Raw genomic sequence first — 17,217 nt, 5'->3', positions numbered from 1 at the left:
GTTTGCATAGTGGCTCCCAAGATCAACCCGAACTTTATCAGAGCAAAATCTTGCAAGAAAATCGTTCCGTCGGTGGTGGTTGGGCCAGTGCGGTGGTTTCAGCTAGTGAATCCTCCAAGCGTAAGGCGACTGCTGCCGGTGAATCTTCAAGTCAGATTCCCACAGTTTCTATTGATGTTGTCCCTGCGCTTCCTTTGCCCGAAGTGATCGCTCGTCTTTCCCAGGAAGATCTTGATCACTCCGTTGCCGATGGTGCTGCCGACGCCCTTGCTGGTGAGACTGTTGGTGCACCCCCGAAAGAGACTCTTCGGGCATCTGAGGCAACTATGTTGGTGTCTGATGAAGGTGTGGTCCCAGCAGGTGCTGCTCCTATTTCCAACTCCAGTGCTTGTTTGGCATCCTCCTCCTCTCCTTCCGAGTTGGAGGATTTTGCCACTAGGAAGCGCCGTCGGGTGACAAGTGATGCAGCTCATCCTTCTCTTGGTGTAGCTAATCCTTCTCATCCTTTGCCTGAATTAGTGTCAAACGAGTTTGACAGAGCGTTGGAATAATATACTGCTGCTCGAATGACTTGTGAGAGCGCAGTTCTTTCCAAACTTCCGGATGAAGTCTTTACGAAGTCACTGGTGATGTAAGTCTTTCTTCATTATCCTCTGATTCTGAAAAATTACTTTTCATCTCCTCGTTAACTCCGAAGTTGTTTGCAGGAGTCTTGCTGGTAACTTCCACAACCAAGTGGAAGCAGTTACTAGGCTCAGTAGATTGAGCAATGAAGTTTCTAGGCTTCAGGAAATCTCCGAAGCTAAAGATGTTGAGATTGCTCGCCTTCGGAATCTAGCTTGGGAGGTGGCAGGAGAAAAAAATTTGATGATTGGTCGTCTTCGGTCAGACTTGGATGATGCCAGGGAGAAGATCCGGCGACTGGAGCGAACAGTTGGTAAGTCAGGAGCCAAAGGATCTGAAACGTTACCTGAAAAGCAAGCTGTCGTTCCTTTGCCCGAATCCCTTCCAACTGATGTTCGCAAAGCCTGCGTCTTTAAGTATTTACACAGTAAGCCTTTTGTTGATATGCTGAATGCTTATAACTAGCAGGCGTACCGGGATGGTGAGAACGAAGTATGGGAATCAATATTAAGGAAGGATCCTCATTTTTATACGACTCCCTACAAGTCTTGTTTGCCATTCTGAAGTATTTACTGACCGGGTATTCCTCCTCCCGATCGGGACCAAGGATAAGATTGATCCTCCACCTTCCGATCCAGATATTATGCATTATCTGGAAGATTCTCCTGTTTATTCTCCCCTAGAAGAAGTCAATTATGACGAGCATGTCCTGAATGCGAGTTTGGTCAAGGACCATGCTTCTCCTGGACAAAGAGTATGAAATTGCGGAGGATTTTATGCATACCGAAATATTTTTGTAATCCTCATTTCTTCTCTTCTTTTCCTTGAATCCCCACCAATGGTTGACTCATATGTTTGTTCTAGCAAAGTCGCGTTTATCTTGTATAACTTCTCAACAGTCACCTATGATGACTTTCTTTTTTGACCGAAGATTGTATCCAGCTCTTGTAATTGTTTTGATACTGGCCTCTTTGGATCTTTTGAAGAAATAAGAAATTAACTTTATCTTGAACTTTGCTAGCCACTTGAATCTTGTATAACTTCTCAATGCCTTTACTTAAGGATTTCCGGAGAAATACAATAAGTCTGAGAAGGAACTCACTCTGGTTTTAAACCGATGCCTTTACTTAAGGATTTCCGGAGAAATACAATAAGTCTGAGAAGGAACTCACTCGGGTTCTAAACCGATGCCTTTACTTAAGGATTTCCGAAGAAATACAATAAGTCTGAGAAGGAACTCACTCGGGTTTTAAACCGATGCCTTTACTTAAGGATAATTCAAAAATTCAATAAGTCTTGAAGGAACTTACTCGGGTTTTAAACCGACGCCTTGCAAAAGGAACTCACTCGGATTTTCATCCGATGCCTCGACTTAAGAAAGTCCAAAAATTTCCATAAGTGTTGAAGGACCCACACGAATTTTCATCCGATGCCTTATAGTTGGATCTTGTTCTTGAATGTGGTGTATGATGCCCCCCAATCAAAAGATAGTTTGTTGAAAGCCAAAAATTGCATTGAGTTGAAAATGATTACATCGCGAACAAAATTGAGATCATCCTCAAGGATAAAACTTTTTGAGATGCCTAGAATTCCACGAACGATCCAACTCTTTCTGGGTGTTGATGTTCTTCAGCTTGTAAGCTCCTGAACCGACCGGTTTCACAACCATATAAGGTCCTTCCCAGGAAGGGTCTAATTTTCTTTGATGACGCGGGTCGGAAGCTAGGGTGTTTCTCAACACCAAATCTCCAGCTAAGTACAAACGATTCTTCACTCGAGTATTATAATGAGACGCTATCCTTCTTTGATAATGTTGAGTTCGTGCTATTGCCTTTGCCCGAACTTCGTCCAACAAATCAAGACTATCAAGCAGCCCTTGTTCATTTGCTTTTTCCTCGAACTCACGATCCCGTAATGTCCCCGCCATTATCTCCACTGGTGCCAATGCTTCGGATCCATATGCCAACCTAAATGGAGTTTCTCCTGTGGGTGTTCGAACCGTAGTTCTATAAGCCCACAGTACATTATGTAGTTCTTCGACCCAAGAAGCTTTGTCAGCTTCGAGTCTTCTCTTTATTCCTTCTAGTAGCGTTCGGTTAGTAACTCTACCTGTCCATTGCTTTGGGGGTATGCCACTGAGGACATACGATGCTCGATCATATATGTTCCACAGAATTGCTCAAATTGTGGACGATCGAACCGAGTACCATGGTCGGTGACAATAATCTTTGGAATCCCAAAGCGATATATGATTGATTCAAGCACAAATTTCTCCACTTTTTTCTCAGTAATTGCCGCCAGTGCACTGGCTTCTACCCATTTTGTGATGTAATCAATTGCTACTATCAGATATTCCCGTCCGCCTGATGCCTTGGTGAATTTGCCCATGATATCAATTCCCCACATTGCAAAGGGAATGGGATTTAGAATTGAAGTCATAGTTTCCGCCGGGCACTTCGATACTGTAGCATGAATTTGACAGTTACCACATCGACGAACGTATTCCATAGCAACCTCTTGGACCTTAGGCCAATATAACCCAAGTCTTAGAATTTTGTGAGCCAGGGCTCGTCCACCCATGTGAGCTCTACAAATTCCTTCATGAACCTCAGCCAAAGCTGATTTTGCTCCTTCGGGGCCTATACATCTCATAAGGGGTCCAACATAAGATCTTTTGTATAGTCTCCCATTCTGAATGACAAATCTAGCTGATCGAATCTTGATCAACCTTGCCTCTACTGGATCCTCAGGTAATTTGTCATCCCTTAGATACTCGATTATTGGATCCATCAAGCAACGTTCTGCTTCAATATAAGAAATTTCTTTCTCATGATAACTTGGAAAAGTTATCTCTTCAATGTAGACCGAAGGGTCTAGATTCTTTTCCTTGGCATTGGCTAGTCGGGATAGCTCATCTGCCACTGAATTTTCATTCCTCGGAATCTGAGATATCTTCAAATTCCGAAATTGGTTTTGGAATGCCTGCACTATCTCTTGATATTTCTGCAAGCGTGGTTCTTTAATACCATACTCCCCCTGGACTTGGTTGACTATAAGTTGAGAGTCACTATAAATAGTAACATCTGCAATAGATAATGCTTTTGACAACCAAAGTCCTGCTATCAGAGCCTCATGTTCTGCTTCGTTATTACTTGCGTCAAATGCGAATCTCAAAGCATATCGAATAATAAATCCTGCTGGACTTTTTAATAGAATTCCAGCTCCTGCTCCATCTTTATTACTCAAACCATCCACATATACCTCCCAAGTGGTTGGTATAATGGGATCCTCTGTCACATCCTCCCAGCCGGTACCCTATCTGGCATACCCGAGAGTGTGATCCACAGCCCGAAGATCAGGTATCGAGTAATCAACCTCCCACATAAACAATAACATAATCATGAACAATAATAATAAAAGTGCGGAAGATAAACCATAGTTCCAATAAGGAAAGAATGAATCATATATAAATCAGAGTACTAGATATAATCAGAGTGTCAAAAACAGATAAGTAAAGTGAGGCAAAATCCCACTCTACAACCAGCGGAAAAGTAGTTCTAAAAGAGAATAAGCAAGACAAAATCTAATCCCAGTAGCAAGTACAATGGGTAACTAAATTGTTCTCCACTTTATAGACAACATCCCTATAAGTATAAATCTCATAAACGGCACAAGGGCGCTTCCACTCAATGGTCGGACTAAGCATCGTACGGAGCATAACCACTCGCAGGATCTTCAGTGTAATTGTTGTAACCGCAATCACCTTCCTGGAGATATGCCTCTTCTCCTTGCGCTTCTTCATAGGGGCCGTCATAATATTCAGTACCTGCAGAATAGTCTAACAAACATTGTACAATAAAGGAATGAGTTTCAAAGAAACTCAATAAGGCAGTTAAATCCATAATAACATAAATGGTAGGATTTCAGAACAAACATAAATGCAATATGGTATGAGACAAGCAATGAATGAATGAATCTAACTCTATATATGCTGGTCTCTATTGGCAGACAGGCTTTAAGTCATAGCACCGTACTTCTTTAGGAAGGTCTCAATCACTCATCATCAGTTGGTACTGGGTCCGGCATCCCTCGGGACATTCCATGGCTGGGGGTATAGGTCACCACTCTCTCACATCACCATTGGTCTAAGTACCGGCGCATGTTAGGGTAAAGCCTAGCCAAATGCAAGTCTTCTACTTAGTTACATCAAGTCAGATCCAGATACGTCCATTCCTCGTCCCTGACGATCCTTTCCGGTATCCTTCACACTATAGTCCTCATAGTCCCTGACTACGGACTCATCAACCCTATTGATCATCCACATATGGTAAACGGGAAGCTCTCACGTCCTCTCACGGGTTGGTTACCGGTCTTGAGCGCCCGTGAGCCCAAGTCTAACCATATGCAACCCTACCAATAAATGGCCCCCACAATGTGATTCCTGTCCTCTCACGGGTTGGTTACCAGTCTTGAGCGCCCATGAATCCCCATTGCTACCACGGGTCGTTCGGTCTCAATACCCCTCCGATTAGGGTCTGACACAATAGGACATCCTAGCCAAACACTACTAGACAATCCTAGATATGTCATCCAACAGTTTAGGAAGGTGTCCATAGGGCATCTCCGGAAACATCCCATAATATTCCCGTAGTAGTCCAAGGACAGAAGTGTCAAAAGGACACCTCTCCTTTCCAAACCATACTTAAGCATACACATGCATCAATTCATATCATCACATATATGGTAACTTCATATATGGAGAGAAATCAATAATTTCAATCACTTTGTACATAATTGATAAGTAAATCATACATGAGTCAATTCAATATGAATAAGTAATGCTACTGATATCAAGATAGTACCACAGTAGTATAACATTATAAGAATCTAATTAAAGAAATAAATTAACAAGATTCAAATATAGAAACTAAGATATGCAATTTATGTTGTTAAAGAAGTAACCATCCTTACCTTTTATAACTCGAAAAGGAATCCTAAGAAATCAAGTAAGATCTTGGCAAACTTGAGAAGAAGGTCCTAAACAAGTGTATACAACATATTAGGAAAGATCCCTAACAGAAAAGATACCAAAACGTCCAACACAGACCAATTCTGGAGTTGCTGTACTCATTGGTCGAGTGGATTGGTCGACTGGTCCAGTCGACCAATGCAGACAGTAGCCTAAAAAAACAGAGTTTTAAGATATAAAATCCGAATTTGGTGGTTCAAAAGGGTACTAATCAAGGGGTAAACTACATCAGTAGTATCCTAACATAAAGGGGACCTCAAAACACTAATCCAATCAAGCCATCAAGATCCAAATTAGGAAACAAAAAGTTACCATAATTAGATCAACCATGGATCTTGAAGAATTCAAGATAGAAATCAAAGACAAGAACAATAGGAGAATGGATCATTGCTTCAGGTAAAGGTATCATGAAAAGCATACTTAGATCTTCAAGGAAATAGGCTTAAAAGCATAAATCTAAATAAGGAAACAAAACCTACCATATATGTAACTATCATGATTCATGAAGAAAACATGGTATGGTAGAAGAGAAATAACTAGAGTTTGATAGATCATGGATCATGAAAAGAAAACACAGCAATTGACTACTAACATGATCAATATAGAAGATCCAAGGAGATCAGAATTCAAATCAGAAGTTAAACAAAGACTAGATCATGGTTTGATCATGATTCCTTCAAAAGCTTGCAATGATCATGGTTAAGATCATTGTTTTAGCCTTTAATCCTTAGGATGATCATGAGAGACAAGTCCAGAGATGTTTGCAACAGAGAATGCAGCATCTCCTCTACTATCTCAACTCAAAAAGGAAAGAAAAACAGAGATGGAGGAGAAGAAGAGAGTGTAGACATACCTTTGATGCAAAAGGAAGAGTTTTGACGAAGATCCATCAAGAAAATCACCAAGGATGCAAGGGAGATGACTTGCAGAGGTCTTTGGTTCGTTCCAAAGAGTTTGGAGGCAGAAAATACGAAGTAGACTCGAGATTGGACTTAAATAGAGCAAGCAAGACCTAATTGCCTAAGACAGCACCCGTTGGTCGAGTGGATTGGTCGATCGGGTCCCGATCGACCAATCGATCGACCAATGCGATAAAGAATTCCAAAACGAGGGAATTGAAGACCCGATCAAATCCAATCCTAAAGGGGTTTTGCACACATAACAAGTGACTTACCTAATAGGTAGAAATGCCTTCAAACCATGATAGAGAGCACTCCAAGTCCATCAACTAATCCGATCTTCATCAAGATTCAGTTTCCATAAATTGAACTTCATCTTCAACTCTCATGGATTCAAAGCCAGACACCAAGTCCTCCACTGGGATGGCCCAAAGCTGACTTCTTACTTTACTTCGGGTCACTGGACCTACAAATAACAAGGTTTCCGGGTCAAGGTTAGGGCTGGGTTTTACATCCTCAATGGTGGGTTCCACTGGTACAGTAGTTTCTACTACAAAGTCGGCTAATGCCTGAGCCTTGATTGCAGTTCTGGGCTTAAAGCTCACTTGGAACTCGCTGAGTTCAACCGACCAGGACACCATCCTTCCAGACATATCAGGTTTGTTAAGAACTTTACTAAGAGGAAAAGTTGTAAATACCTCAATTGGATGAGCCTGAAAATATGGCCTTAGCTTCCTGGCGGCCATCATGAGAGCCAGAGCCTGCTTCTTAATTTGTGAATATCTTGTCTCCGCATCTAGCAACACGTGGCTTACATAGTAAATCGGCCACCGTTTTTTATCTTTTCCCGAACAAGTATCGCACCGACCCCCGAAAGGGACGTCGCTAGATATAGCTGTAATATTTCCTCCTTCTCCAGGTCCGGACGGGATCGGTGGTTGTCCAAGTGCTTCTTTTAATTCCTCGAAAGATTTCTAGCACTCTTCAGTCCACTTTGCTTCCTTACTGCCCTTCAGGTCTTTAAGTGCCTTGAAGAAAGGCAAACATTTTTCTCCAGACTTGGAGATGAATTGATTTAAAGCAGCAACTCTCCCTGTTAAACACTGTACATCCCGAACAGTTTTGGGAGCCTCCATATCCCGAACAGTTTTGCGCCAGGGGGGCATCCATGAAACTTAAAGTTTCATATCCTACAGTCGCATCTATCAAGAGGTCAATCCGAGGCAACGGGTAGCAATCTTTTGGGCAAGCTTTGTTAAGATCTGTGTAGTGTCGTACACATCCTCCACTTCCCATTCGCCTTTTTTATCATTACCACGTTGGCCAACCAAGTTGGGCACTCAATTGGTTCTATGAAACCAGAATTCTTAAGTTTTTCAACTTCGCTTCGAACGGCTTCATACTTTTCAATGGAGAAATTTCTTCTTTCAAGTATCCTTGGTTTTGCCTTAGAGTCTATCCGAGTTTGTGCTCTCGCAATGGCTAGATCGATTCCGGGCATGTCCTCCGGAGACCATGCAAATACATCTTTATTCGCCTGAAGAAAAAACTTCAACTCATCTTTAAATTCTTCCAATTGCTCGGACCCGATATAAGTAATCTTTTTCTCATCCTCGGTTCATCGGCTGGATTTGTTCCGAGCCTTCTCCACCGGTTCGGGTCTTTGCATCTCTGTCTCTTCCCGATCATCTCGAACTTCTATGGGGAGGGGCGCTTACCTTCCTCGGGCCCTCCTTGTCTTTTAAATAGGCAACATAACACTGCCGAGAGATCTTCTGGTCAAAGGAGACTTGACCAATTCCCATATCAGTCGGGAATTTTATCTTCAGGTGCTTTGTCGAAACAATAGCACCTATCTTGGATAAAGATGGTCGCCCGAGGATCATATTATAAGCTGGCAGTTCCCGAACCACCAAAAAATTGATTCGGACAGTTGTTTCCTTAGGAAAACTTCCAATGGATAAATCCAACTGGACCGATCCTTCCGCCACTGCAGATGACCCTGCAAAACCATATAGATGTGTGGATGAAGGTTTCATCAAGTCCTGATCCACCTTCAATTTTTGATACACTTTGTAGGAAATTAGGTCAGCTGCAGACTGATAACTCTATGAAATAGAGTTAAGATTGATAAATTTTATACTTGAGATGGCTTGATTTAGGAGTATTTTGTCTTTGTTTTAGTGATAGTATTCATTAGGTGTTGTCTTATTTAGTCTCAACATGTTGCATTTTGTTTAGTTCATTTTTGTCACATTGCATGAATTTCCCTTCTTTTTATGGATGAATTTGACTGTTTCTCTTTCTCTTGAACATGTAGGTGAAGATTCATATAGAAGAACATGTCCTCTAACTTTGTTGTAGAGTTGTTGCTGCATTGCTACAACAACGGAGCAGAATATTTTCAGATCCAATTCAAATGGAATTGACCAAAAAGGGCTAACTTAAGTGGACTAAATTCTTGTAAATACATGATGGTTTTCAGCCCTTGATCTCAGGAGGAAGGTTCTAATCCTATGGCCAGAATCTAACCTAATGATTGAAGACATTTATGGAAGAAAGAGAAGAGAGGCAAGGAGGAAAGGGGAGATAATTCGACCAAGGTGTGGAGGAGAGACTCGGCTGAGAGGAAGGAGGTAGAGAACGAATGCTGGAGCTCTTGTGGAAGCAAGGAGCTGCTGGAGTTGCTGATTTGCTGAAGAAGAAAATTTGGAGCTCATGTGGAAGCATTGAAGCCTTAGTTTATTCTTGTTTTTATAACTCTATCTTCTTATTTTCTAGTCTCATGTCAACTATACTTGGTTTTATGCATTTGAATTCTGTTATGGGCTAAATCTTAGCTGTGTTGGGATGATAGTAGTACCTAAACCTGAATTTTGACATGTAACTAATCATGTGTTCTTTAGTTTTATTGCAATCCACTTTATTGTTAATGAATTCAGCATGTTATATTGACTAATTTCAGTTCTTGAACCATCTTTCATGATTGAATGTTATGATTTCATTAATTGGAAAATTAATGAAGTCTAGGTGTTTGTTGAATTGTGTGAGTTAGCATCATCTTTAATTAGGTTGTGTTAATTAGTAGGTTGGGTAGGAATACCCAATTACCTCACATTACCATTGATTGGATTGGGTTTAAATTGCATTCTTAATTCAATTCTTCATAGGAATATGCTGATGTTGATTTAGGATGCTAGCTTATGTGTATTGGAAAATACCATATTGCCATTCATTCCAAGTTCTTGATTTATCTTGGGGTTGTAGTATTGCTTTAGTATTTGTGTTTTAAAATTGGGGGAAGGGAAACTTGATTCCTAACACACTTGTCACTCATTAAGTTTCTTCCATTGCTCAAATCTACATTTTAGTTCCTTAGTTTTCTTTACCTGTCATTTGGTTAATTAGTTAGACAAACACCAATCAACCTTGTTAATTTCATTTAAATCAATTTTATTTTTACATTGAAAGTTAAGGATATAATTCTCCGTGGGATCGATACTTTACTTATCATTTATTACTTGATTGCGATACGTATACTTGCGTGATATCTTGAGATACAAGCAACAAGTTTTTGGCGCCGTTGCCGGGGAATTTTGTCTTTGATAATTAGTGTAGAAGTAAGTTTTAGTTATCTACTGAAATTTCTTTACTTTGATATTAGTTTCCTTTTATTCTCAGGTGCTTTTACCCTTGTATGAGTCATTTGCTTCCTGATCAAGAGTTGATACCCTTTGACCTTGAAATCGAAAGGACATTTCGAGCTAGAAGAAGGAAGTAGCGAGGTTTAACAGCAGGTCAAACAATGGCTGAAGCAATGAGATATGGGTTGAATAATAATGAGAATAATATGGCAGCTGAGGGTGATGATAGAGATAGGGCCATTAGAGGATATGCTGTCCCAAGATTGCATGAACTGAATCCAAGTATAGTAAGGCCAGAAATTCAAGCATTACATTTTGAACTTAAGCCTATGATGTTCCAAATGCTTCAAACTATAGGAGAGTTCAGTGGGATGCCAACAGAAGATCCTCATCTCCATCTTAGACTCTTCATGGAAGTAAGTGACTCTTTCAAGATACCGGGAGCAACTGAAGAAGCTTTGAGATTGAAGCTATTCCCTTACTCATTGCGGGATAAAGCAAGAGCATGGTTGAACTCCTTACCTCCACAATCAGTAGCCACATGGAATGATTTAGTAGAGAAGTTCTTGATGAAGTACTTTCCTGCATCAAAGAATGCCAAGTTCAGAAATGATATCACTGGTTTTCAACAGTTGGATGGTGAATCCTTGTATGAGGCATGGGAAAGATTTAAGGAGCTCTTGCGTAAATATCCTCACCATGGTATTCCTCATTGGATTCAAATGGAGACTTTCTACTATGGTTTAAGTGGACAAACTCGATCCATAGTGGATGCATCAGCAAATGGGGCTATATTGGCAAAGTCTTACACTGCAGCTTATGAGATCTTGGAGAGAATGGCCAACAACAACTACCAATGGCCAGCTGAGAGAGGTGCTGCAAATAAGAGAGTGGCAGGGATTTATGAGTTAGATGCGGTGACAACTTTAACTTCACAAGTGTCATCCCTAACTAGTGTGTTAAAATCCATAAACTTGCCTCTACAACTGTACAAACTCAACAACATACAGCAATCTCGTGTACATATTGTGGTGGGGAGCATGTCTTTGATAGCTGTCCATCTAACCCGAGAATTAGCTTACTATGATGGTAATTTCAGCAATGCCAATAACCCATATGCCAACACCTATAATCTTGGTTGGAGGCAGCACCCTAACTACTCTTGGAATGCTCAAGGACGGAATGCAAGCCCATCTTCCATCCTGCCTCGACCTCATCCGCTTCCAAGTGCTCAACAGCAAGTGAACATTCAACCTATGGAACCCTCTTCATCAATAGAGCTTTTATTAAAGGAGTATATGGCAAGGAATGATGCAATGATTCAAAGTCAAGCATCTTCATTGAGAAATTTGGAGAATCAAGTTGGACAGCTGGCTAGTGCTTTAAGTAATCGCTCTCAAGGATCATTGCCATGTGCTACAGAAAATCCTAGATCTCCAGATGCAATAGAAGAGTGCTTTGTTGTGGATGTCCTTGAAGAGCTGGTTTCCGAAGAGTTGGAGGCAGAGTGTATTAAAATCCCACTAGAGCTTTCATTGGCAATAGAAATTGAACAAGTGGATGATGAAGCAAGTAGATATATGGATTTGTTAGAGGCAAGACCAGCTAAGGCATTGAGTGGGAGTAGATTTGAGTCTCTTGTATTATCTGAGCTTGAAACTAAAGCCCCTAAAACATCAATTGAAGAGCCACCTATGTTAGAGTTCACACCTCTTTCAAAACACTCTCAGTTTGCCCATTTGGATGCAGCCAAAACACTCCATGTTTTTGTTTTAGCACTGCTAACAAAGGAGCAAGAAGATATGCTACTTGAAGTGCTGACGAAGTGTAGAAGAGCAATGGGATGGAGTATAGTAAAGATCAACGGGATCAGTCCTTCAGTATTAAAGCTTAAAATTTGGTTGGAGGAATGTTGCAACAGGTACATGAAGCATCAGAGGAGTTTGAGTCCAATTATGGAAGGTGCACAAGAAGAAATCATTAAATGGCCTTGGGAACTAGAGCATGCAGTGGATCAAGCATTATTGGGGAGCACCATTGGAGCGGGACAAATCTTCAATCATCCTTCAAGAGGCTTAAAAAGAAGGGAGGTCACTTAGATTTCATTATTTTTAGTTTAATTGTGTGCTAGTAGTTCATTAGGGGTTTAATAAAGTCATGGGTAGTTCATAATGTGTGATGAAAAAAAGAAAAAAAAAAAAAAAAAAAAACCGACAGATAATTTGCTGACAGGTGTCTTTGATGTGCAGGGAGTGTGGGGAACAAACAGAGAGTGCTTGGGTGTTTTGCCAAACTTATCATTAAATCAAATTGCTGAACAGAGCATGTTTCAATATCCAGCAAATTTCACTATCTTTGTTGTAGCGATGTGGCCACAATGCTACTACAAAGTTTTGATCCTCAGCTACGGGTCTTACATGTTCTGTTGACACATTACATTCTCTGTTGAAAATTACATTCTGTGTTCGTTGCTATAGCAAAGCTACCACAACACCACAGCAACGATAAAACCACTCCTTGACCCGGTTTAACCTTAAACCCAACCAACCCATCAAAAATACACTTCAAAACTTCTATTAAACCATTATGAACCAATACTGATTCGAACCAATTCTGAACCAATACCCACCCCAACCCATTAACCTTCTCATTTCAAACAAAATCCCAAAACACTCGAAGCTCACTTCTTTGCACCTAACCAGCACCATCGTCTTCTCCACTGCGATTCCTCCTCCTTTCTTCTTCCATTTTCTGCTTCTCAAAGACTTTCACACCTCCATTTACCTACATTCACCCACCAAAGCAACCTTCTTCTTCACCGATTGCCCATCTTTCACAAAAACCCTAACTTTTTCCCCATTCCATCATCGAATCACTTTTCAGAGGACTACCGGTGCTGTACTGGATTTCGGGCATGTTTTTGTGGTATTTCGACCTTCCATCTTCCCTACACCACATCAGCTAAGTGTTCTCCCCATTTCTTTTCTTTCATTCCATATTTGTGAAATTTCTGATTGGCTGCTGTTATTGTCGAATGTTCACTTTTGGTTTATGGTTTATGTGTTTGCTCTTAAATTGTCTTGGCGTCTGTTTTCGTTAAGGTATATGCAAAGTTTTTCATTTGTTTTAGGTGCTGTTTAGGAGATACCATCACTCGCACACACCAACACAGAATTTCTGGGTCATCATTACCCTATGCTCATCTCCTCTGTTTTTGTTATTTGTTTGTTCTTGCTATTTGTCTGATTAGTTGTAGTTAATTATTTGTTATTTGTTTGTTTTTTTTGTTTTGTACTTGTATGGTGTTTCTGTTTTTGATAGATATGGTCTATTTTAGATATGGTCTGTTTTAGTGTTTGTTTGATTAGTTGTTTTTTTTTTTTATCTTCTACTGTTTCTGTTTTTTTTTTTTTTTTATGTTTCGTTTGATAGTGTTTTTGTTTGAATTCAATTTTGGTTGTTAGGGGCCAACCTTGTGCATTCCATTCGAAATGGCCCCTAAGAAGAAGAGCAGAACCGACCCTAGTTCTAGTGCTTCAATGGGTCCCTCTTATTTTGCCTCTCCCATAGCTGAGACCCGCTTCACATCCATCTCCACCAAGAAATTTCTTCATAGTGATGATGATGAGGCCTAGCTTGTTCAGGGAAGTTCTGTTCTCTCTCTTCTTTTACTGTGTTTTCCTTTTATTACCTTACTTTCTTTTCCTTTCTTTCGCTGTGAGGACACTGCTCGTCTTTAGTTTGGGGGGTAAGTTTTGCAATGTTCCAATAATTGCATATGTTATCTTCATGTTATGGATGTCCCCAGTTACTTAATTTTTTTCAGCTTTCTTTTGTGGCTGTATAGTTTAGAGTTGTTGTCCAGTTTTAGAGTAGCTGTTTTGGGTAGATGTTTTGTGTAGTTAATCTGGCTTTTCATGAAATTTGGATGGTTGTTAAGGAATGTGAATGTCAGTGCCTCTTACTCTGGTTTTGTTGGAAATCTTAGCACAATTCTGCTATAATGATCTGATGTCTGCATTTACTCATGTTTGTGATGCCATATTATTGATGCACCAAGTGATGTTTCAAGCTCTAGAGAACCTGGGGAAAGCTGGATCAATGTGAGAGTTTTTAGGATTTTAGAATTGATTAAATGAGAACTTCAAGACTTACACATTAGGGATCCCCATTTGGCTGTTTCCAAGAACTTTGTGCATTGTGAATATTGATTGAGGTTTGATCCCTACCCTTCCCCAAAAGAATAATGCTCCGCTGATTTGGGTTGCCTAGTAACCAGGAATATGCATGTAACCCATGTGTATTTTTGACGTCAACAGTGGCCTGAAATATGAGCATAAAAAAAAAAAAAAAAAAAAAAAAAAAAAAAAAAGAGAAAGAAAGAAAAAGAGAATAATGTTCCGCTGTTTTGGGCAACCTAGTAACCAGGAATATGCATGTAACCCATGTGTATTTTTGACGTCAACAGTGGCCCAGAATATGAGCATGCAATGCACTCTTGTTTGTGATCTTGTTGAGTAACCGGGTATCTTCATCACAAATGAGCGATATTCGCGTAAAAAGGCAAGATGACAACATAAAAAAATAAAAAATCAAAAAAAATCAAAAAAAGAGGAGTTCATAAAGAATTGTTTTGAGCATTTATTTCTTAACCTTGTGGTCGTGGGTTCGAACCCCACGGTGGGCGCCAAGAGATGTGCCCATCATTCTTGGAAGACCCTTCTTGGCCACTGGAAAGACTTTGATTGATGTGCATAAAGGAGAGATTCGACTAAGGTGTGAGAGGGAGACTTGGCTGAGAGGAAGGAGGTAGAGAACGAATGCTGGAGCTCTTGTGGAAGCAAGGAGCTGCTGGAGTTGCTGATTTGCTGAAGAAGAAAGCTGGAGCTCATGTGGAAGCATTGAAGCCTTAGTTTATTCTTGTTTTTATAACTCTATCTTCTCATTTTCTAATCTCATGTCAACTATACTTGGTTTTATGCATTTGAATTCTGTTATGGACTAAATCTTAGCTGTGTTGGGATGATAGTAGTACCTAAACCTGAATTTTGATATGTAACTAATCATGTATTCTTTAGTTTTATTGCAATCCACTTTATTGTTAATGAATTCAGCATGTTATATTGACTAATTTCAGTTCTTGAATGATCTTTCTTGAATGAATGTTATGATTTCATTAATTGGAAAATTAATGAAGTCTAGGTGTTTGTTGAATTGTGTGAGTTAGCATCATCTTTAATTAGGTTGTGTTAATTAGTAGGTTGGGTAGGAATACCCAATTACCTCACATTACCATTGATTGGATTGGGTTTAAATTGCATTCTTAATTCAATTCTTCATAGGAATATGCAGATGTTGATTTAGGATGCTAGCTTATGTGTATTGGAAAATACCATATTGCCATTCATTCCAAGTTCTTGCTTTATCTTGGGGTTGTAGTATTGCTTTAGTATTTGTGTTATAAAATTCAGGGGAAGGGAAACTTGATTCCTAACACACTTGTCACTCATTTAAGTTTCTTCCATTGCTTAATCTACATCTTAGTTCCTTAGTTTTCTTTACCTGTCATTTGAGTATTTAGTTAGTTAATTACCAATCAACCTTGTTAATTTCATTTAAATCAATTTTACTTTTACATTGAAAGTTAAGGATATAATTCTCCGTGGGATCGATACTTTACTTATCATTTATTACTTGATTGTGATACGTATACTTGCGTGATATCTTGAGATATAAGCACCAAGTTTTTGGCGCCGTAGCCGGGGAATTTTGTCTTTGATAATTAGTGTAGAAGTAAGTTTTTGTTTTATCTACTGAAATTTCTTTACTTTGATATTAGTTTCCTTTTATTCTCAGGTGCTTTTACCCTTGTATGAACACGCTGCCTGATCAAGAGTTGGCACCCTTTGACATCGAAATAGATAGGACATTTCGAGCTAGAAGGAGGGAGCAACGAGGCCTAGTAGCAGTTCCAACAATGGCTGAAGTAGTGAGAAATGAATTGAATAATAATGAGAATAATATGGCAGCTGAGGGTGATGATAGAGATAGAGCCATCAGAGCATATGCTGTCCCCATGTTGCATGAGCTGAATCCAAGTATAGTACGGCCAGATATTCAAGCCTTACATTTTGAACTTAAGCCGGTGATGTTCCAAATGCTTCAAACTGTGGGACAATTCAGTGGGCTTCCAACAGAAGATCCTCATCTCCATCTTAGACTCTTCATGGAAGTAAGTGACTCTTTCAAGATACCTGGAGCAACTGAAGAGGCTTTGAGATTGAAGCTATTCCCTTATTCATTGCGGGATAGAGCAAGAGCGTGGTTGAACTCCTTACCTCCCCAATCAGTAGCTACATGGAATGACTTGGTAGAGAAGTTCTTGATGAAGTACTTCCCTCCAACAAAGAATGCCAAGCTCAGAAATGACATAACTGGTTTTCAATAGTTGGATAGTGAGTCTTTATATGAGGCATGGGAGAGGTTTAAGGAGCTCTTGCGTAAATGTCCTCATCATGGCATTCCTCATTGGATTCAGATGGAGACTTTCTACAATGGTTTAAGTGGACAAACTCGATCCATAGTGGATGCATCAGCCAATGGGGCTATATTGGCAAAGTCTTACAATGAGGCTTATGAAATTTTGGAAAGGATGGCCAACAACAACTACCAATGGCCAGCTGAAAGAGCTCTGCAAGTAAGAGGGTGGCTGGAATTTATGAGTTGGATGCAGGTGATGCCTTAATCGCACATGTTTCATCTCTCACTAGTGTGTTAAAATCTGTAAACTTGGCTGCAACTGTACAACCACAAAAAAATCTAGCAGTCTCTTGTACATATTGTGGTGGGGAGCATGTCTTTGATAGTTGTCCATCTAACCCAGAATCAGCCTACTATGTTGGTAATTACAGCAAAGCTAATAACCCATACTCCAACACTTATAATCCTTGTTGGAGGCAGCACCCTAACTTCTCTTGGAATGGTGAAGGATAGAATGTAGGCCCATCATCTACCCCAACTA

General features: G+C 40.0%; 2 non-coding genes across 2 annotated transcripts; both read right to left on the bottom strand.

Annotated features, from left to right (window-relative positions):
* Window positions 1–10,795: 10,795 nt before the first annotated feature.
* Window positions 10,796–10,902, bottom strand: LOC149029084 (small nucleolar RNA R71). The gene has a single exon (XR_016171397.1). It is a non-coding gene; the product is annotated as a small nucleolar RNA R71 (small nucleolar RNA).
* A 5,709-nt stretch (window positions 10,903–16,611) lies between these two features.
* LOC149029083 (small nucleolar RNA R71) lies at window positions 16,612–16,718 on the bottom strand. The gene has a single exon (XR_016171393.1). It is a non-coding gene; the product is annotated as a small nucleolar RNA R71 (small nucleolar RNA).
* Between the last annotated feature and the right edge of the window lie 499 nt (window positions 16,719–17,217).

Source organism: Hakea prostrata, chromosome 1, assembly GCF_041222555.1.
Source record: "Hakea prostrata isolate BN-2017 chromosome 1, UWA_Hpros_2, whole genome shotgun sequence".
Classification (NCBI taxonomy): Eukaryota; Viridiplantae; Streptophyta; class Magnoliopsida; order Proteales; family Proteaceae; genus Hakea; species Hakea prostrata.
This window is presented reverse-complemented; position numbering and strand designations above follow the sequence as displayed.